Consider the following 22,581-nt stretch of genomic DNA (forward strand, 5'->3'; position numbering starts at 1 on the left):
TAAGCGAATCTGAATAAAGTGTGGACTTTACTTAACAGTAATGTATCAATGCGGGTTTGTCAGTTGTGAGAAATGTACCATACTGACGCGAGATGCTAACAATGGGGAGACCGAGTGTCACGTATTTGGGAATTCTCTACACCCTCTTTACTTTTCTGTAGGTCTGGAACTATTCTAAAACAAAATGTTCATTAAAAATTATCTTTAGAATGGAAAAAGTTTGATATCATAATAAACAATCATTACTGAGGCCTGTCAGTTGCTCCAGCCACCATGCTGCCATCTGTGACACTAGTACAGGCTCTTGCTAGACAGCGGCTGCGCAGAGAGTGGGAAGCACTTGGGAAGCTCTGTCGGTCAGAGCGACGCCGCTGCTCCCTGGTCTCCCCGCCGTCCTTCCTCCCTCCTGGTACTTGTCTAAGGCCCAGGTTTAACCTGCTCCTTGGTCCCTGGGTGTGGAGATTCCATGAGCTGCTAAGATACAGCTTCTCTTGAGAAATCTGTCAAGCCTGGGCAATGCCCATCCATGTGCTTTCTGAGTGCTTCGCAAGTAGACTTGAAGACTGCTGCCCTCATTGACATATTTTTTCCTAATATTTTCGCATGTATTCGCTGCTTTACGCAACCATCTCTGAAAATTTTGTCTTTTAAACCTTAGATCTAGAGATGTGGCAATGAATCAATGTCATTGGCTTTCCACATAATAATCTCTGCATTGTTAAAAAATAAAATGGAGTGAGTGACCAACCTATGTTCTAATTGAGAAAATCCGGAGTAGGGCAGACCAAGATGTTCATCCTTGTCTCAGACCTGAGCTCCTGCCTGCTCTCAGCGCGGTGTGGGTGGGTACTAGGGACTGTCACTGGAGAAAGCTCCAGATAAAAACAACAAAAGAATAAAGCAAAGCCTTCTTCAAAAGGCTGATAAGCTAAGGGAGAGAAACTAGGCAAACCAAAAGCCTCCAGGTGTGCCCAATTAGAGAAGTAGAGCAGGAAGCTTGCACGGTTTCAAGTTCACACAGTAAAGTCTCTTTTCTTTACTCTCACAGCAGTGTTCCTAGGAGCCAGCCATGGCTGGTGTCACCCTCTCTTTACAGAGGAGCAGGCTGAGCTCAGGAGGGCAGGCAACCTGCTCACCGTCAGAGGAGCTCTGCATGTGACATCTCTGCGACAGGCACAGGCTATATACTGCTACTGCCACTCCTGCTACGCACTACAGACAGCACGCAGGAACCTGGCCTCATCTTCCATCCAGGTTTGCAGACTACTCAAATGTACCTCCAGATGCCTGGATTGTTAGAAAATTCATATTCTTTATAACTAGAGTTTAAAGTAGTTTTGGCAAGCACGCCAGAATACCTAATCAATTTTTGGTGTTGGCTGACTCCAGGAGTCCATTTGAAACGTCCAGAAATTGCCTTGGACCTCAGCTACAACAAAGAGAACTCTGGGAGGCCCTGGGCCCTTACAATTTTTGTTTTTTTTAATTAACAGGCTTCATTTTTTAGAGCAGTTTTTGGTTTATGGAACAATTAAATGGAAAATACAGAGTTCTCATATACTCCCTTACTCCCACACAAACTGTTTCCCCTACTATTAATATTAATTAGTGTGCTACATTTGTTATAATTGATGAGACAATATTGATACATTATTATTAACTAAAATCCACAGTTTACATTAGGGTTCGCTCTGTGCTGTACATTCTATGGGTTTCCTCATGCATCTACCACTATCTTACCATACAGAATAGCTCACTGTCTTAAAACCCCCTGTGCTGTCCCCTTTATTCCTCCCCCATTTTCCCTCCCTCTGAACTGCTGAAAAACACTAAAAAGTTTTGCTTTTGCCAAAATGCCATACTTGGAATCATACAATATGTACCTTTTTAAAAATTGGCTTCTTTCACTTAGAAATATGCACTTAAGGCTGGGTGCAGCAGCTCATGCCTGTAATCCCAGCACTCTGTGGGGCCAAGACAGAAGAGACCAGGAGTTCAAGACCGGCCTGAGCAACATAGTGAGACCCCATTTCTATAAAAAATAGAAAAATTAGCCAGGTGTGGTGGCACATGCCTGTAGTCCCTGCTACTTGGGAGGCTGGAGCAGGAGGATCGCTTGAGCCCAGGAATTTGAGGCTACAGTGACCTATGATGATGCCACTGCACTCCAGCCTGGGGCAACAGTGAAAGAAAAAGAAAAAAGAAGTAACATGCATTTAAAGTGCCTCCCTGTCTTTCCATGGCTTGATCATTTCTCTTTATTGCTGTATAATATTCCATTGTGTGGATATACCTCAGTTTGTTTAACCATTCACTTATTGAAGGAGGCGTTGAATGTGTGCAAATTTTGGCAATTATGAATAAAGTTGCCACACACATTCACGTGCAGGTTTTTGTATGGGCATAGGTTTTCAACTCATTTGGATAAATATAATACCAAAGAGCAAATTGCTGAAACATCTGGTAAGAGTAGTTTTAGTTTTGCAAGAAACTGTCAAATTGTCTTCCAAAGTGGCTACCCCATTTTGCATTCCCACCAGAGATGAACGACAGTTCCTGTTGCTCCACATCCTTGTCAACACTTGGCATTGTCTGTGTTTTGTATTTTAGCCATTTGAATATGTGTATAGTGTATCCCATGGCTATTTCAATGTGCAATTCCCTGATGGCAGATGACGTCCTATCTTCATTTGCTATATTTTAGTGAGGTGTCTGTTAAGATCTTTTGTCCATTTTTTAAATTGGGTTGTTTTCTTTTTTTTTTTGAGACAGAGTCTCACTCTGTTGCCCTGGCTAGAGTGAGTGCCATGGCATTAGCCTAGCTCACAGCAACCTCAAACTCCTGGGCTCAAGTGATCCTATTGCCTCAGCCTCCCCAGTAGCTGGGATTACAGGCATGCATCACCATGCCTGGCTAATTTTTTCTATATATTTTTAGTTGTCCGATTAATTTCTTTCTATTTTTAGTAGAGATGGGGTCTCGCTCTTGCTCAGGCTGGTCTCGAACTCCTGAGCTCAAACTATCCGCCTGCCTCGGGCTCCCAGAGTGCTAGGATTACAGGCGTGAGCCACTGCGCCCGGCCTGGGTTGTTTTCTTATTGTTATTTATTTATTTATTTATTTTTGAGACAGAGTCTCACTCTGTTGCCTGGGCTAGAGTGCCATGGCGTCAGCCTAGCTCACAGCAAACTCAAACTCCTGGGCTCAAGCGATCCCCTGCCTTAGCCTCCCGAGTAGCTGGGACTATAGGCACGCGCCACCATACCCAGCTAATTTTTTCTATTTTTAGTTGTTTGGCTAATTTATTTCTATTTATAGTAGAGATGGGGTCTCGCTCTTGCTCAGGCTGGTCTCGAACTCCTGAGCTCAAGCAATCCTCCCACCTCAGCCTCCCAGAGTGCTGGGATTACAGGTGTGAGCCACCGTGCCCGGCCCTTATTGTTATTTTTAAGAGTTCTTTGTGTATTTTGGATACGAGTCTTTTATCAGATATGTGTTTTGCACATACAGGCAGACCTTGTTTTGTTGTGCTTGGCTTTATTGCACTTTGCATGTATTGCATTGTGTATTTTTTTGTTGTTTTTTTACAAATTGAAGGTTTGTGGCACGCCTGCATCGAGCAAGTCTATCAGGGCCATTTTTCCAATTGCATGTGCTCATGTCAGGCCTCTGCGTCACATTTGGGTAATTCTAGCAATATTTCAAACTTTTTCATTATTATTACGAATGAATGTTATGGTGATCTGTGGTCAGTGATCTTTGATGTTACTAATTGTTGTAACTAATGTTACAACATTATGTTACAATATAATGTTACAGCTAATGTTACTAGTTGATGATGCAATTGTTTGGGAGTACCACAAACCATGTTCATATAAGATGATGAACTTAATCCATGAATGTTGTGTGTGTTCTGACAACGCCACCAACCAGCTATTCCCCATCTCTCTCCCTCTCCTCAGGCCCCCCTATTCCCTGAGACACAACAACATTGAAATTAGGCCAATGAATAACCTCACAGTGGCCACTAAGTGTTGAAGTGTTCACTTTAAATCAAAAGCTAGAAATGATTAAGCTTAGTGAGGAAGGCATCTCGAAAGCTAAGATAGGCCAAAGTCTAGACCTCTTGTGCCAAATGGTTAGCCAAGTTGTAAATACAAAGGAAAAGCTCTTGAAGGAAATTTAAAGTGCTACTCCACGGAACACAGGAATGATAAGAAAGTGAAACAACCTTATCGCTGATATGGAGAAAATTTGGGTGGTCTGGATAGAAGATCAAACCAGCTGCCACATTCCCTTACATCGAAGCCTAATCCAGAGCAAGGCCCTACCTCTCTTCAATTCTGGGAAGGCTGAGAGAGGTGAGGAAGCTGCAGAAGGAAAGTTTGAAGCTAGCATAGGTTGGTCCATGAGGTTTAAGAAGCTGTCACCATAACATAAAAGTGAAAGATGAAGCAGCAGGTGCTGACGGGGAAGCTGCAGCAGGTTGTCCAGAAGATCTAGGTAAGACCATCGGTGAAAGTGGCTACACTAAACAATAGACTTTGCGCTAAGTCTGAAGGACCTTTGGGACATCTGAAAAGCAATGGATGTCTTGTAGAGAACCCAATAAATGAGAGCAAGGGCTTCCTGCTCCCTGGGGGTGCCCAGGTTCTAGCTGGAAAGGAGCAATCGTGCAGGTGAGTGGCCTGGCAAAGGGCCTCCTCCTCCACCAACCTCAGTATCAAAATCTCTTTGATGGGCCAGTGGGCTTTAGGCCAAAGGAAGGAAAGACTTCATGAAAAACCATTCAAAGAACTAAAAATAACTCACTTATTTCTCAGCTAGACTGGCTTTGCTCAAGTCTTGGGAAAGGCAAGGGAAAAAAAGAGAACTTGAGAGCAGAAATCCATGGCAACAAGCAACTTCTGTTTATGGATCACATCCTGGGGAAATTAAGTAGCTGGCTGCCACAGAGTGGAAGTGCCGGTGAAGTCCTACGTATCTATTTACTTTCCTCTGATTGAGCAAACAGAGACTCCACACCTGTTCTATACCTTCATGAGAAATAAATCCTTGCATTTCTGTTCGACAAGACATGTGCCGTATTGTTTCAAGAGTTTCAGATGAAGATTATAACAAACTGGCTTTCCAGAGCATGGAAGAAAGAAGGGCAGAATGAAAGGGGTGGGTGTTAGTAGGTATAGGTTCTAATTTCTAGTAAAAATTGCTGTGGCGTTTTCGTTTGAACGGTTGGCTGCTGTCTTTGATTCTCTTGAAAACTTATAATCGATTTCAAACATATAGAAGAAGTAAAGTGTGATCCATACTCAATTTCTCTAAATATGTTAAACACACTTCTTTTAGACTTTCTTTCAGGTTGTTCTATTATTTCCAGTTCTTGGAATGCCGATTCTTTGCTCGTTGCAGCGGACTTTCGCTCATGGTGGTTTATAATTTATTGTTTTGCGTTCAACTTCGATAGCGGCTTCTTTCTCTACGAGTGTCATGTGCTTGAGATGCAAAAGCAACACAACTGGAGCCCCTGCTGGTGGTGTGACATTCCCACCCCAGACCCTGGAACCCAGGTCGCATCTCTGACCTGGGCCACCCTCAGGATAAAGACATAGACATGATTTACCGACGTGCATGTCAGAGCTCGGTCTCTCAGAGAGGCCCAGGACCAGAGAGAAACGACAAATGCCACAGGTGACTCTCTGTGTTTCTGAAGTCACTTCCCCATCCCCGGGTGCTGGTGCCTGTCTAGGAACTCCTTTCCATGAATGAGGACGTTTACATCTCACGTCTTATGCTTTCCCCCGCCAGGGCTTTGGGCCAAGCAGCACTTTCATCTGTCAACATTCCTCACAAGGTAAAGACGTGGTTCTCACACCACCAGGACAAACAGGGTCATCCTCACGGATTTGCTGGTGTTGTGGTGTTCCGTTTTACAGCCTGGCATGAACACGTAGAAGACTGTAGCGTCAACAGAAGGGAAACTCTTCACTGCGCTGATTTATCCTCGCTCTGTAGACTCGAGGGCTGGCCTGACTTCAGCCGTAACACAGCACACCTTCACGGCCCCCGCGTGGGGGCCTCAGCTAAGCAAGGCTAAAGAGGTGGGTGACAGCAAGATGGGCAAGGGAAGGGCCATCAGATGCCTCAGAATTTGGCACTGGAGGCAGGAGTCAAGGAAAAGGAACAGACCAGTCAGCCCTGACTGGGGAATGGTGACTTCAGAGGTCCTGAAGAGGAAGGGACCGCGGAGGCCGGAGGCTGGGGAAGAGAGAATGGGCACAGGTTGTGGGCAGGTGTGCAGCCGTGCAGGTGGGCCTGGAGGCAGGCTGGCATCCTCTGCATGAGGTGAGAGGCTGACCCCTCTGCAGCCCTATTATCTGACAAGGCTCTGCCCCGAGGGTGCTCCCTCCCGAGCATGCTTATGTTCCTAATCCTTGGGTCCTTTAGATGAAATGAGAGCTCATGCCTAGGGAGTCTGGGCTAGAAAAGGGAGGATAAGCAGAATCCCGGAGACAAGGACAGTGGTGGGGAGACAGCACCACGTGAGGCCCCATTACCCCGAAAGGACTCTGCCTGCTGCACAACGGCAGGGCGGGGAGTGAGTGGCTCCTTGCAGGGCATCTGTAAATCATGACCAGGTGACTAGAGGGGCACCTGGCACGCAGACCACTCCGAGATACCCCGATTTGAGGACATGAGATGAGACCCTCATAAGACCTGCCGGCTCTGAGCCCTCCAGTTCCAATCAGTTATCCACATGCCGAACTCGCTCCAATTGTGACGCTTTCACCGAGGCCAGGGCCACCCGGGGAAAGGCACAGCACGTGGTTGCTGTTCGTGCTGTTACTCAAGCAGGGTTTGTAGAGCGTCTTCAAGGCACAGTTCTAAACGCTAAGGGTCAGCGTGAGCCAGTCGCACCAGGCCACCGACCTGTCCTCAGGAAGTGTGCATCCCGGCAGGGAGAGACAACACAACAACAAATAAACGAGATCCTTTCAGAGGTCACTCTGGATGCTATAAAGAAAATAATAAACATTGGTGGCATCCAAAGTGACACGAGGTGGGGGAGGGCACAGGAAAAGCGCCTCTGGCAAGGTAGTTTTGAGCTGTGATCTGAATGACAAGGAGAGGATGGCCATGAACATCAGAGGGAAGAAGTTTCCAGGCGGAGAAACAGCCAGTGCAAAGGCCCTGAGGCAAGAAAGGGCTTGAGGCGTTCTGAGGACTAGCAGAGGCCAAGGCTCTGTGCCTTGGGGGAGGAGGGGGCCCTGGAGAGGCCCGAGGTGAGGTGGGGCCAGGGCAGGCAGGCCATGGGTGCAGTCACAGCCCAAGTCTCCTCTGAGTGCAATAGGAAACCGTTTGCTGGTTTTAAATTGGGGAGTGACATGGTCAAATAACCTTTTAAGAAGTTCCCTCTGGCCGTGCGTGGAGAGTGGGTTAGAAATGAGAATGACAGGGCAGCAGGTACAGGTTCCAGGTGGAATGCTGTTGCGTTTGTCCAGGTGAGAGGGGAGGGGATGGCGGCTAAGCTAGAAGGGCAGGGACAGATCCCGTCCCTCTCTTGGAGCACTTCCCCAAACTCATTTGACGACAGAACAGAACCCTTTAGCCCTGTAGCTCCCTTTCGGCTGTTCCTGCAGCACGAATGTTCCTTGGAACATACTTTGGGAAACGGGGACTTTTGCTCTGCCCACTTCAGCTAAATTCTTCTTCATGAAAGTATCTTCTTTGCTGGTTTTGCCGCTACCTGTTGGTCTGGGTGTGAGATTATATGCTACGTTTGCTTAGATTACTTTGATTACAGAAGTCGATTATTCCAGAATCCTGGGGGGCATGGCGCTGCCTTTTCCTTTCTCAACATAAAGACTCAGAAAAGAAATTAGAAAATGAACCAACCCGTCAATCAACCATTCACCACTTAACAGACACAGATTCCTGACTGCATGTCCTGGGGGATGTCAGAAGTGGGGAGGACAATTTCTGCCCATGAGAGACCCCTGCTTCTTCACCTGGGGCTTTTTGGGGGGCAGTAACCATAGGGATCAGCAGAACTCTGCAAAACACATGACCACAGAGGCTACATGGTGACTTTAAGTGAAAATTATACACTTTAAAAATACAGGCCATTATTCTAATCAGATTAATTACTAATACTGTATGTGCCAAGACAAAAGCGAAATTCAAGAGATACGATTTGCCTGTGGTAGGATCAATTATCAGACCTCTCTACACTACAGTGCACTTCCTTCATTGCTGGGAGCAATAGCTTTTGCACTAAAGATTCTCACCTAAATCCTACTGTTATACATCATCTGCAAAACATGACGCTAATGTAAGCATCTTAGAAAACACTTACATGTACACGTGTAAATAGTGGGAAAATAAACTAAACTGAAATCAGCAAAGTCGCTGCTCTCCAGGCAGTGAACAAAAGGTAACTTTGCAAATAAAGATGCACGGGCATCGTCAACAGTCAAGACGGTTTACTGTCCCCAACAGTACCCGGGACTAATGCCGAATGATGTCACCAGGCTCCACCATGGCAGCTGCATGGATTCTGGCCCCAGGCTCAGATCTGCTGCTGAGCCCAGGGACACATTTTAGAGCCCAACCTGACAGCACACAAAAAGCATCTCGAGTTTCCAGATTGACATGGTATTTGGGAATTAAATCAATTGCTTCAAATTGGATGCACCATAACTGAAATATCTTGCGATACGCTGTGCTCGAATTACTGGAGCCTACTAGAATTTATACATTAAAACCCAATTATGACAACCGGCAAGGCCCGCCTACTTTAGCCCTGACCTGTGAGATGTATAATCTCTTGTTCTATAAATAAAGGGAGAGGACAAAGGAAACACGTGGCATTTGGTTTTTGCTGCATTTCTAAGGCCAAACGGGAGAAAATGTTTAGGCACGGGACACACTCATATATCCCCCTGGGGAAAAGAGCTCAGGTGAGTTCAGCTGGCGGCTTTTCAAGAGCTGCCAATGCTGGGACCTCAGGTGTCCAGGCTTGGTAGGGAGCTGAGATTTCCCCGGGAGCCACACTAGGCTCCACAGTGTCTGTAAAGATGCACACAGGGGGCCGGGCGTCGTGGCTCACGCCTGTAATCCTAGCACTCTGGGAGGCCGAGGAAGGAGGATCGCTCGAGGTCAGGAGTTCGAGACCAGCCTGAGCAAGAGCGAGACCCTGTCTCTACTTAAAAAAAAAAAAAAAAAAGAGATGCACACAGGGGTTCTGGGGGAGGGACAGGGCTAATGGGCTAATGCTGTCTGGGTCCTGGGAACCTACCCCCCTCCCCCCACACCTCACCCCCAAGCAAGGGCGCTCAGAGAGCCAACACTTACTCCATGCGACAACACAGTGTTTCTTTCTGGGCAGTGGTCTTTGGGCACTTAATTAATATTTGGAAAGATCAAGATGAGGGTCTACTCGTTGAGTGGGTGCCTTCACTGCTGAAGCTGGCACAGAGGCGGGGCTGGAGGGAGGGGGCCCCGGGAAGGTGCAGGGTTGATGACAGGGTGTTCTGGGGAGCTGCGCTGGCAGCAGCTTACACCCAGGTGCCAAGGAGGTTCGTCACAGTGAGGCTGGGCTGGCTGGGAAGGGGAGGGAGGTGTAGAGGGCAACAGTGGGTGCCAAGCCCGGCCTGTGGGGTTCTCAAAGAAACCCAAGAGAGTGTTAGTAGCAGACAACCCAAGGACCACTGCCCGGAAGGAAACATTTTGCTGTTGCATGGAATAAGGCTCTAGAAAAACAAGGTCCAAGGGAGTATATTTAAATGGCACAATCAACACCCTGACCCAGATGAAGATAGCAAGCTCATTCCTAAGGGCAGCAGTGAGAGAAACTGAGGCAGGGTCAGCAATCAAAGCACAGGACGCTCTATCACACACCGCAGCTCTCGCCTGCTACATGGCCCTTCACTGCCAAGAGGGGGGTGTGTGCTTCTGAGAGGGGCTGGTGAGAAACAGCCTTCCCCACCCCTCTCCCCTGAAATAAGGGGGCTCACATTCCAGAGGAGCTCTGCGGCAGGGTCCAGCGACAGCCCTCAAGTGGCACCAGGGGCCTCGAGGTTTAAAGTCGTATAGGTGACTCTACCCTGAATCAGAAAACCCGGCTCTGAGGATGGCTGGGCGGTCGGTGCACGCTCACGCCAAGTCCTGGGCGCAACTTCCTCCATGAGAATCGATTACCCTGCAGGTTTCTCCAGCTTCAGAATCTAAAGCTTAGCATTTGAGGTTGAACCCAAGGATTCAAAACACAAAGAAACTTGTTGCTAGCAAATAGTGTTTACGTGCAGGTTTAAAACTTCCTGGGAGATTCAGAATCCAGCCACCCCCTTCCTGGGCTCCAGCCCAGAGTGCAGCTCTGTCCACAGGCTCCAGAGCAAACAGACAGCCGCAGAACCCAGGAAGTAGACAAAGGAGAGGGGAGCACGTGAGACGCACAGGAAGAATCCACGGGGCCGAGAGAAAGTCCGCAAGCCCTTTCTGTACCGGCAGCTCATTGTCGGTTTGCATGTGGAATATCTTTGGCCCACATCCAGATTAAATGCCAGTTAGAAAGCTCTGCCCGCTTGCCATTCCTGGGCAGGCAGCAACAGTGGTGAGCTCTAATCATTTACAAAGGTCACGATCAGGAGCGAGCCCCGGAGCAGTCATTTAAAATTCGATTGATCCCTATTTGTAGTCAGGGAAAGAAAATGGGCACTTGGACTGTATTGTAATTATGAGGCTTCCAGGCAACCATAAATAGATGTGCAATCTCGATACTGGCAAATACCTGGGAGAAGAAATTACTACTCTGGCATGGCACGTTGCTAGGAAAGGTTGAAGATAAAATTGCGCATAAAAAAAATCAATCATCTTTTAGCTAATTTGCCTTGCTCACCACCCATCAGGGTTATCACAATTATCAGATGCCTTCTGAATATATTAAGATGAGGGTCTACTTGCCGAACAAGCTCACCAAGAACGCAAAGGCCTCAAACTCCACGGGGACTCCGCAGAGCTGACGTTTGGAGCTGGGTGGGTTCTGGGGACCACAAGCACAACGGAGGAGCCTCGGAGTGGCTCTGAGGGCCTCTTGCTAAGGGGTAGGTTCCCAGGGCTCTCAGGAGCATCGGCCCCCTCCATGGGCACTGGAAACCCCATCCTGATGCTCACCTGCTGGGAGAGCGGTCTGGGAGGAGGAGGGTCTGCTTCTCTCGAGAGTGGCGGGAGAGCAGGGGGTGGCACACCCATTGCTGCTTAGTCACACAGGGCTGGCCCGGATGCTTTGACATCCATAATCTTAACCCTCACCACAAGCCCAGAAATAAATATTATCAGCTGATAGGGAAACTGAGGCACTGTGAGATCCAGAAACGTGCCCAAGGTCACCTGGATGTATGTGGCAGAGCTGGGTCCAGAGCCAGCAGGAGGTGGAGACGAGGGGATCTGGGTGCCCACCCTGCCCCAGGCAATGCCTCTGGAAGAGCCAAGGGCAGGGGTGTCTGCCCTCCAGCTCTGCCCCTGAAGAATCTCTCTCCCTTTGCATCATTAAGAACCTACAAGGCTCTAGCCAAAAATGACACTTGCTGGATGGCAAACGTCCCCCACGGGGGCTGCAGGGCCATCTGAGTCTACCATGAGCCTGCCACAGTGCACAGGGCTTGCCCTGGTTCTGCTTGGGGATGGTGTCTAACATTCGCTCCTGCGGGTCAGCCCCACCTTCTGAGCTGGTACTTACAGCACCTCGGCGTCCCAGAAGCTCTCGGACGGTCACCAGTGGAGTTGGTAGCGCACTCTTGGGAACGATGCCAGTTAAACCAAGATCCCCTTTTCTCCGTATGGAATCAGCCAATGCCACCCACCCGTGCCAGGCCACAGGAGGTAGGCTATGTGCTGAGGCAAGGGCGCCCCACCAGCCAGACAAGGCTGTCAGAGAGCACAGCCTATCTGGGACTCACTCTGCCACCACGGAGCAAACACCTGAAGGCGCGATGTTATATCCAAGTAATCCTACCCCTAAAACTCTCTCCCAGGGAACTAGGGTGAAGACAGAGATGTATGCACAAAGACGTTGATGGCAATGTTGCTTACGTCGTGACCTTCATTTGGGACTGGCCAAGTGCCTTGCGGCATACGAATTGCATAGAATGTTCTACCACCATTGCGACGTTCTATATAGTTTCCAGTGATACAGAGAAATGTGTATAAAATACTGCTAAACAATCACCACCACAACAAAGGCATAAAATCATATAAAACTGTATAAACAGTAAGTGCATAAACATTATAACTATGAGGATTGCTGGTGATGGGGTTCTGCTTTCAATATGCTTTAGTTCTTTTCGAAACTGTCTGCGATTAGCTGCCGTCCTCTGCTTCTGACTTCTGTGGCCTTGGAGTGGCGGCTGGGGTCCCGGCCCGGGCCATGGGTCAGCCAGGCCGACGGGAGCCTCAGGAACTCCAGCTTAGGGTTATCAGAAGGTGCTGGTCCTTTTTCCTTTAATTGTAATAAAATATACAGAATATAAAATTCACCCTTTCAACCACTTTTGAGTGTACAACTCAGTGGCACTAAGTATATTCACAATGTCGTGCGACCCTCACCACTATCCATCTCCAAAACTTCGTCGTCCCCAGCAGAAAATCTGTGCCATTCAACAGTAATTCACTGTCCCCTCCCCGCCCTGGCAACCTCCGTCCCACGCTGCCTCTGTGGACTGGCCTAGCCCGCACCTCCACGAATGGGATCCTGCGGTATTTGTCCCTCCACGCCTGGCCTCTTCCACTCTGCACGGCATCTGCAAGGTTCGCCCTGTTGGCAGCCCACCCCGCCTTTCCTGCCGCTTAACCTCCATCGAACTCAGCATGGGCAGGGCTGCTCCCATTTGCGGTGGAGGAAACTAAGGCTCGCGAAGGCAGAGCCAGGGCTTTGTCTCTGTCTGACCCTGAGTCTGCGCCTGCTGCAGTTGCAGGAGACCTGTTGTGAGTGCCCCAGAGTCAGGTGAGGAAGGGACGGCGATCCAGCCTCTTCACATCACGCTACCTGTGCTGAACTTGGCGAAGGCACGCTTCTCCCCCACCCCCAGTCTGGAGGATAAACAGTCCGTTTCCCCAAAATGCTTTCCTGAGGTCATCAGGGTCTTGGGCAAGACTCAGCCAGCCCCTTCCCAGAGCATAGCTCTGCCCCCCTGGCCTTCCAACCTTCTTCCCCACCTGCGGGCGGAAGGTGAGCGGACGCCCTTGCCCCCACATTGGCCCACTGCCCTCCCCACGTCCCGTCCTCTCCCGGCAGCATCTCCAGGCCTCTCGGAGGTGTCAGGGCAGGGAAGGCTGGGCTGCAGTTGTGGAGCCACGAGACAGCCACCTGCAACAGGGGTCACCATGGTACTGCGCCTGCCCACCCAGGGGGTCCCAGCCAGCCACCAAGGCAAGCAGAAGAGCCACTTTACAGTCCCCCTTCAAACCAGTCCTCCAAAGGGACCTGTGTGAGGGTTGGTCCGCAGGAACTAACTGTCCCCAGGAACCTCTCCCATCCTGGCCTTCTCCACCTGCCCTGGAAGCTCCATTCTAGCCACGGGTTGATCTGTGAAAAGTCTACTCCTATTAAAGGTACCTTTTCCACGACCCAATCAAAGCAGTTAATTAAATGGTGGAGTCCTCCTAACCAAGGGTAACACCTGCGAACAACACACACCTGATAGAATGCATTGCCTGACGCGATGCCAGGCGGTTACCAAGTGTCCACTCTATTCAATACAACGTGTTACACCAACCTCAGAAATGGTCATTTCGTCCTTCTGTGTGTCATCTCAGTCCCATAGTGATTACAAACGCGAACCCAGGCAGGCCTGTCGCAGTAACGCTCACCTTCACTCAGATGTCGCCTACTGTTCCCAGCTTGGACGACAGTGGGAGTCTCTTCGTTGGCTGCCCTGCCTTTCCTCGTGCCCCTTTGAGTCCATTCTCCTCCCAAAAGCCAAGGTGATCTTTTGAAGTGCTTCCTCCCTCCCCCTTGACCACCTGCTTCAGGGCTTTTGCACTGGCCCACGCTCCCCCAGTTCTCTGCCCAGCCAGGTCCTTCTCATCACCCATGAGTCAGCTCAACGGTCACCTCCCCAGAGAGGCCTTCCCTACCCAGGTAGCCCTGGAGCATTCTATCACATCACCCTAATTTATTTCTTCATGCTTCCTATCAGTATCTGAAATTATGTATTTTTTTGGTAACATCTTTACTCTTCAAGGACAGAGCTTTCTGTGCTTCAATAGCTGCTGTATCCCCAGAGACTGTGACAGAGTAGGTGCTCAAATAATGTCCATTGACTGACTGGTGGAATCATGGTTTTTAAAAGTCCGCCTTTTATCCAAGCCTCCCTTCAGCCTCTGCCCTACCCTTCTCCTCAAAGGACTCATCCATATTGATTTCTTATGTCTCTGTAACAAATGGCCACAAACTCGGTAGCTTAAGACAACAGAAATTTACTCTCTCCCAGTTCTGGAGGCCGAAGTTCAGCACCAGTGGGACAAAATCAACACGTTGGCAGGGCCACACCCCTTCTGCCGGCTCCGGAGGAGAATGGTCCTGTGCCTTTTCTGGTTCTAGTGGCTGCCGGCATTCCTTGGCTTGTGGCCACATCACTCCTGTCTCTGCTTCCATGGTCACATGGCCTCCCCCTCTGCTGTCTGTGTCATCTCCCTCTTATCAGGATGCATGCGATTGCATTTGAGGCCACTTGGATAATCCAGGAGAACCCCCCAACTCAAGATCCTTAATAAACACCTGCAAAGTCCTTTTTGCCATATAAGGTGACATTCACAGGTTCCAGCGACAAGGACCTGGTATCTCTGGGGGGCCATCATTATTCAGCCACTACATCACCCCTCCCACCTTCAATCCCCCCCTGAACTACTGTGAACGGATTCCTGTCTGGCCCATTAAATCCATCCTCCCGGCTGTAATCAGAGACATCTTTCTGAAAGCAAACCTGCTCGGGCCCTTGGGCATTCTGCTGCCCGCAGGACACAGAGCCACTGCCTGGCCAGGCCCTGCTTCCTCTCTGCTGGCCCCTCATGCCGTAGCTCCTGGCTCCGGTGCCTTGGGGGCCAGGCAGGCTGTGAGCCCCGTACGTCCGCAGCCGGGCTCGGCTCCAGCTGATTCTGTCAGGCGAGAATGCAGACGCCAGATTTTTTAGAGAACCAGAATCCAGGTTTGGTTTGATTTTACATTTAGTGTGAAACCTCTCAGTATTTAAATGTTGACAGCTAATTAAAAAAGAAAATGTAACAGAGTGCAGGCCACATAAAGCAGTCTTTGAGCTGCCCCTTTGCAAGCGCCACTTGGCAGCTGGAGTACATGGCTCCTTTCTGTCCCCAGGCCTTTCTCTGCTCCCATCCCTCTGCTGGGGGCATGCCCTGAGCCTTCCCCTCCCCCATGTGCTCCTTCTCTGTCCCTGCTCCCTGGTGTCCTCTGCTCCAATGCCACCTTCCTGCGGACTGACCACAGCATTTCTCGAGGGCTGACTCCTGAGCCGGCGCACGTCTCCTGCAGGGATGTGTCTGCCCACGGTCCCTGTGAGAGCCTGCACGGCAAGGAAATGCCCCTGTGTCTGTCAGGGGACCTCACACGTAGGGAGTGCTCAACCCACATTTGTAGAACTATGAATATGGTTCTTACCCTTAGGAAAACATCAACCATTTAATTTTCAGGGCATAGCCACAAAATCACCAAATTTGGAAATATAAATGTGGGTTAAAGTTGTCTCAAAATGAGTCCCTAGCCTTCAGGACTGGTTACCGTTCCAGCAAAGGACCAACAGTAGAAACGAGAGGCTCCCTACACGTCATGGGCAGATCAGCCACTCACTGTGTTTTAGGCTTGCTGCCAGCACTGGGCAGACCCACTCAGCCTTCTGCAGTTTGGATGGTGGCATCCACGTGCCCACCCCTGCACACCCCTCTATCCGAGTCTGCCAACACTACAATGGCCAACATCGATCATTCTTAGGAGTATCCATGGCACCCACCTACCTGCCTGTGTGTAACAACTGGATCCCACTTGGCGTCGTAGCAACCCAAGCCACCTGCTGGGGAGGAGGTAGGCATGACCACGTTAGGTATATCAAGTTGCTGGAAGAGTCCCGAAATTGAGGTATAACATCAGTTAGCTTATAAGCAGAGCATTGTGTAGGTGGGTGTCGGGGGCACGTATTTGACCTGAACAAGATGGAACGTCGCTCTGGAAAGGGAGTTCAGCAGCTCTGCGTTTTCCAACTCATCTGCCATTAACACACACCACCTTTATAATTGAGCAAATGGTGACATTTTTAAGTGTCTGGAGACACTGTCACTCAATTAGCTAAGGCTTCCCAAGAGCACACGGGGCTGCTGGACTCTGGGGGTGGGGGCGGGGGGCGGGTTGAGCCTTCGCCCTCTGGGGTGTGCCTCACACTTGGGAAACTAAAGCTCCCACATGTGGTGCTCAGACCCCGTGGGAGGCAGCCAGAGGTGTGAGGGTCATCTAGGCCGGGACAGGCACAGCTCCAGGTCCAGAGGGGCTGGGGGAGGGGTCCCAGGGGGCCCCACATCTGGGAGAAAACCTTATGGGGCTTTCAGTGGCTATTTTAATAACGTTTTCATTTCACTGTGGTTTTTTTTTCTTCCACGTCTTCATTTTCTTGTAACTCATGTTAGTGAAGCAAATTACCTGCTAAAGAACAGAGTCTGGCACAGATGCCTTCTTTACGTGCAAGGAGACACAGATTTTAGCCCGAGCACCGATGCCCTGTGAGAGGCCCTGACCACAGGGCCCTTCCCGGGAAGCTCCTCTCGGATGCACCGGGGCTTCCAGCGGCGTTTCCGTGCCAGCACAGTGCCTGGCATGCGTAGCGCCAGCTGATTGAATCTTGAAGGATTACAGATTAAATCCAAGCTTATTCTCCAACCCTGAAAATGCCAAAGCCCAGTGGCGGTTGTGACCACCAAGGAGACAGAGTAGGTGTACACACCCCTGCACCCCCTCTCTTGACTTTTCCCAGAGAAGCGGGGGCAAGCGGATTCGGGGGCTGCTGGCGTCCACTAGGTCAATATTTATGCATCATGGTGAGCCTCCCACATGATCTGGAAAGGTCCCTCCACAGATAGGACTTGTCTGAGAAGAAGGTGTTTTCACCCCCATGGAGGTGTCCAGGATTCCTGAGTTAGACAGAGGCTCCGCTCTGTGTCCCCCTGGTGCAAGCGGCCCACTCTCATAGCAAAGAGGGACTTTCTGTTTAACAAAGGTGGGGGCATGCCCTATAAAGTTGACAGGGATGTCACAGCTTCCAACTGCCATTGCACAACCAATTTAGAAGCAGCACTGTGTTCTGGTGGTAATGAATTCATCATCGTATCCAACAGCACTTGGACGGTGGGAGGAAACGTGGCTGGATTTTCCATTTCCATGGTTGTACACCAGTAAGCTGTGAAGCAGGAAGTCTCACATAGCTACAAGATGCAACCGCTAGACTCTACGAATAGAAGGGTATTAATTCACTATGATGCTCAGCCTCCTGAGCTGGAAGCCTCTTCCTGGATAGCCCTCACCTCTCACCACTCAGAGGCCTCAGAATCTCCTCTCAGCCCTTGCTGGTTTGGGCCCTGGTTAGCTCTTGCCTCGACGGTAAAATAGCCTCTACTAGTGCATGCGCAATACCTTAGAAAACCACGTGAAAAGCGCCTGGTGTTGGACCACTGGAGTAGGGAGCAGGAGCCTCCTTTACAAATTCAAATCTGACACTGTTTACACTCGCCCCAAATCCTCCAATCCTCTGCCCCCTGGACCCTGCCGTACGCCCTCCAGGCTCATGCCCTGAGTCAGAACCTCCGCGAATCGCAGTGGCCCCTGAACTCCCTGTGCATATTCGCCTTTCCACTTGCTGCTCCTTGTCCAGACCACCCTTCCCGACCACTCCAGTCTAGGAAGTCCCTGTTCATCCTGGAAAACTCAACACTGGTGCCACCTTCCCTGTGTCACCCCCTCTCCTGGCTGCTGTGTTCTCTACATCTCTGCAAACACCATCACGTCTGCCTGGCTCTTGCAGGCTTCTTACAGGCAGGAGACGGTGTCTTTTGCATCCTGGTTATGTGCACTGACCCTAGCAAAGAGCACGTGCTCAAATCATGTCTGATGGGCTGAACTAGGTGTTTGGAAGTGCTGCTTGAGGGCCCATGGCTGCACCTGGATCTTCAGTAAAATTCTCAAGGTCGAACAGGTAGAGGCTCTCACACAGGGGGCTTCTTTTGCCTGTGAAATTCCTGGCAGGTCAGTATCCACCTCCCCTCTTTACTCCCTACATCCACTAATTCCTGCACCCAGGGCAGGAGCAAACGTGCCAGAGAAGCCCAGCACACTTCTGTGCCCTCCTGTGGCATCCCAAAGCCTGCCTGGGGTGTCCACACCTCGACTCCCTGCCCTTCCAGCCGGGGCTCAACAGTGCACACACCAAGTAATGCTGCACCAAGGAGGACGCCCAGGTAACATCTGGAGGCTGGAAAGGCGGCCCTTTGGACCTGACTGGTGCCACCCTGCCTTTGCAGCCATCTCTCCTCTCACTCGCCCCTTCTCTGGCCTCCCCAAGCCACTCACACCCTGGCTGGAAGGCCTTATTCACCTGGAAAGCTCTGCTCATGCCCCAGGAACCCTCACAAACATCCCTCTGTCTGTGCCTCCTGTCCCGACTCCCCTCCCCTGTGCAGGCACCAGGCTCCGGAACACTCGCCACACTGTGTGCTAACGATCTGCTGCTTCTCCATCAGCACAGGGCACACGGGGTCCTGAGAATCAACATGGTCTCTGTGTCCTGGGTTTCCCTCCAGGCTGGGGCAGCATTTTGCATGCAGCAAGTGTTCATTCAATGCATGCTTGTGGGCACAAAATCAGATGTTCAGAATGGTGGAAAGAACATCCTGGAAAACGATTACCCTGGTCTACGCCCTTCCTAGGAAGAGCAGGTATAAAATCCTTTCCTGTCTATAAAGAAATATTTGCAAATCTTTTGCCAAAATCTCTGTAGGCGAGCACGTACAGTGTCTGCAAATGCTACGGATGAGCAAAAAGGTCAAGCACGCTTAAGACGTCAATTGGCCACAAAGTCTGATAACAGGGTTGTTTAATCAGACTCCTTAGCAGAGACCCCCAGACGTCGTGGGGCCGAGCTCCATGACTTCTTTACGGGGAAAGCCACCCCTCTAACGACCACCTTCCTTTCCACCAATGAGAACTCATTACCTTTTCCTCGTCTTGTTCAACTGTAGCACTTAATTTTAATCAAATAGTTAGAGAGAAAGCCACTGAAAGTAATTTCCAGAGTGTCCTATTCAGGTAGGAAAGGAGGCAGCATGCTGTTTAACAGCACTACTGCTTTGGGGATTGAGTCCATAGTCTAATAAAGCCAAAATATTGTCTTTAAAAATTAGATTTTTTTTTTAAAAGATACATCTAAAACCTCAATTCCAATAAGTAAGGATCTCTATCGCAAAAGAAGATCTCCATCAAGATTACCTGCTGTGCCCTGCTTTTTCCTGAGTAGACAGGTCCCTGGGGGAGGCTGAGGCGAAGGGGCTGGTCCAACAGAGCTGCTCTGAGGCCAGGCTTCCAGAGGATTCCCCCAGCCTCCGTGCAAGTGAACAACAAACCACCAGACCAGACTCCAACAGCTAGAATGAAACAACTGTGTTTCTCACTCAACACCCTCTTTTACCAGATGAAGGGCACCGATTCCTGGAAAGGAGACACACATCCCAGGCCGTTTTTTTTTTTTTTTTAATCCAGTGACAAGACGTAAATTAAGAAATCATGTAAGTACAATGGGCGACTCATCCCTTCCTACTGATCACATGTAATTTACATCTTACAAAGATGTGAATTCTTGCATTCTCACTCCACAAGGAAAATCTCAATGATTTATTCATTTCAAATGAAAAATAGAAGGTAGATGAGAAGGATGACTTCACAGACTGCGCCGTTCTCGGGGCGCTGGTGCGAGGCTCTCTCGCACACTGCCCGGAGGCCTCCGTGTGCAAGTCCCTCTAATTAACAAGGTGAATCAAGCGGCAGCTCTCTAATTAGCGAGCCTGACAAGCCACTGGAAGCAGGCGGGCAGACGGGTACACATAGCTGGCCAACAAAGACATAGCGCATTCCAAGTAAAAAATGCAGATTTCTCCAAAATAACTAAAAAAAGTAAGATGGTTGGGGGAAAAAAAAAAAACATCTATTTTTAATTCTCGTGTTCCATGTGTATTTCTCACTCGTTCTCAGATATAACAAATTCCTTGGTAAGACAGGCTTGACCTCAACTCTTTCTACAACCTTTCCAGGCAAACCTCACTTAAACTATAGGCATAATTTTATTTTGGTAAGAACGTTTACTATGAGATCTATTCTTTTAGCACATTTTTAAGTGCACGATACAGTATTTTTGACTGTAGGTACACTATCACACAGCAGATCTCCAGAACTTACTCATCTTGCTTAACTAAAACTTTGCATATGTTGATTAGTAACTGCCTCCTTCCCCCTCCCCCGAGACCCAGCAACCACCATTCCACATCTTGATTCTATAAATTTGACCATTTTAGATATTTCATATAAGTGGAATCATATATTTGTCTTTCGGAAAACACAGACATTTTTGCTTAAAATAACAATCAGCATTTCAGCTGGGAATTTACGACTCGTGTGTGTACTTTAGTGCAATCAGCAGTACCTGCCATTTATTCTTAATTCTTCCCAAAATCAGAGATGTCTTATGTAAAACCCCCTTTTGCCCATGGGACAACCTGAAAGGAGCCCCCAAAAGGCAGGAACAGGTAGAAACTCCCCACTCTCCAAAGAGGGGCGGTGCCCATGGCTCCCGGACCACACCTGAGTCACCAGCCTGACTCAGGGTAAGCCTTAGAATCGGGTCTAGCCCACTGGCCGCTTGCCCTGATCTGACCCGTCTTTGCTTATCTGCCAAGCACGGGCATCCCTTCCACTCTTGCTAGCTAGTCTTTCTGAGTGTGCCCCGCAGCTGGGGAGGTGTCCTGAGGGCAGCTCTCTCCAGGCATCAGCCAAGCTTGGTGGGTGTGGCCTGTGCTCACCCACAGCACAACTGTATGCTAAGAGCTCACCGCAGCCCACATTGGTGGGGACATCACCGTTCACATTCACCAGAGGACGTGGCTGCAGTTGCCCCCTTGCAGCCCAGTGGCTTTGCCCAGGTGGGAGCTGTGAATGACCTCTGCATCTTTTACCTTCCTGCAGCTTTCAGTGGAGTTTGGAAGGTATTTCCTTTTAGCATCGAAGACCAGCTCTTAGATAGATGCTAAAAACGGTCTTGTGAAGGGAGAACATTCTGACTCAGATTCGGATACAAAAACACTTCTTTTGAACACCAGCTCTGTGCCAAACACTGTGCTGGGCATGTCCTCTGGAGCAGGCACTCAGGTTGCTCCTGTTTCATAGTCTGGGACATTGGGTGTCAAGAGGGTTAAAAAGTGTGTCCAGAGCCCCTCAGCTAGAAAACGCCCCTGGAAGCAGAACATGGGCCCTGGTTGGTTTGTAACCACCCTGCGCCTGCACCTCCCTCTCCTTTCTAAGACTCGCAGACCAAAGGACGTCACTTCGTGAAACTCACCACTCTTCTCTGCAAAGGCCAGTCACAGGAGCAAACCCTGACGCCGGTGAGCATCTCAGCATCTCCTGCCCCTCTCTGGAAAGAAATAAGAATGACAGGTTCAGAAACATAGGACCCTCCTAAGGACAGCCTTACCTCTGTACCATCACGCTCCCTGAAAGACTGAAACTTGCAAAACGTTATTTCAAGGCCGATATATGTGAGAGATCCGAAAAGCAGCCACCAAGGCGGGGACCAGTTGAAAGAAGAAGCCAACGGGAAGCCGTGGCCACATGGGAGGCCACACTTACTCCACTCTGCCACCACCTGGGGCTCCGCCCTCATGATGGTTCCCAGGTTTCAATTTTCTAAAGGTGTTTCTCGCATCTGAGCATGTGCCCTCCACATGCTTCTTCCCTCTTGAACTCTTCATCCAGATCACATTGTGTCTCATCCTCTCATCAACTCGACAGCTAAGCGTTCTCTGCACACACCAGCCCCCAAGAGCAGCTGTCGCCGAGGGGACAACGGGAGCCTCTGCCCTGTCCTCACACACTTGCCCTGCCAGGTCCTCTCTGCCTGCGGAAGCCTTCGCGGCCACCTCCAGTGCCTGCTCCTCCGTGAAGACTTCCCCGATCACCCTCACAGCAACTCCCCGCCGAGTAACTCTCCCTCCTCTGAATCCTGCAGGTATCTGACGGCACTTTCTTGACACATTTATCACATTCGGCCAAATACTGTCATTCATGTAGCAGGACAAAAACATACTTTTGGGCAGTCAGACCAGGGCTCAAATTCTGCCTCTGCCAATTTCTAGCCACAATACCTTATGTACATCCTTGAATTCGTATTTTCCTATCTGGAAAAAGTAGAAATAACCCTCCCACGGTGACAAGTTGTGAGAGGATTAAAGGAGATAAAGCCCTAAACTGCCTTCACGTGGTAGCTGGCA

Source organism: Propithecus coquereli, unplaced genomic scaffold, assembly GCF_000956105.1.
Source record: "Propithecus coquereli isolate 6110/MARCELLA unplaced genomic scaffold, Pcoq_1.0 Scaffold358, whole genome shotgun sequence".
NCBI classification, from domain to species: Eukaryota; Metazoa; Chordata; class Mammalia; order Primates; family Indriidae; genus Propithecus; species Propithecus coquereli.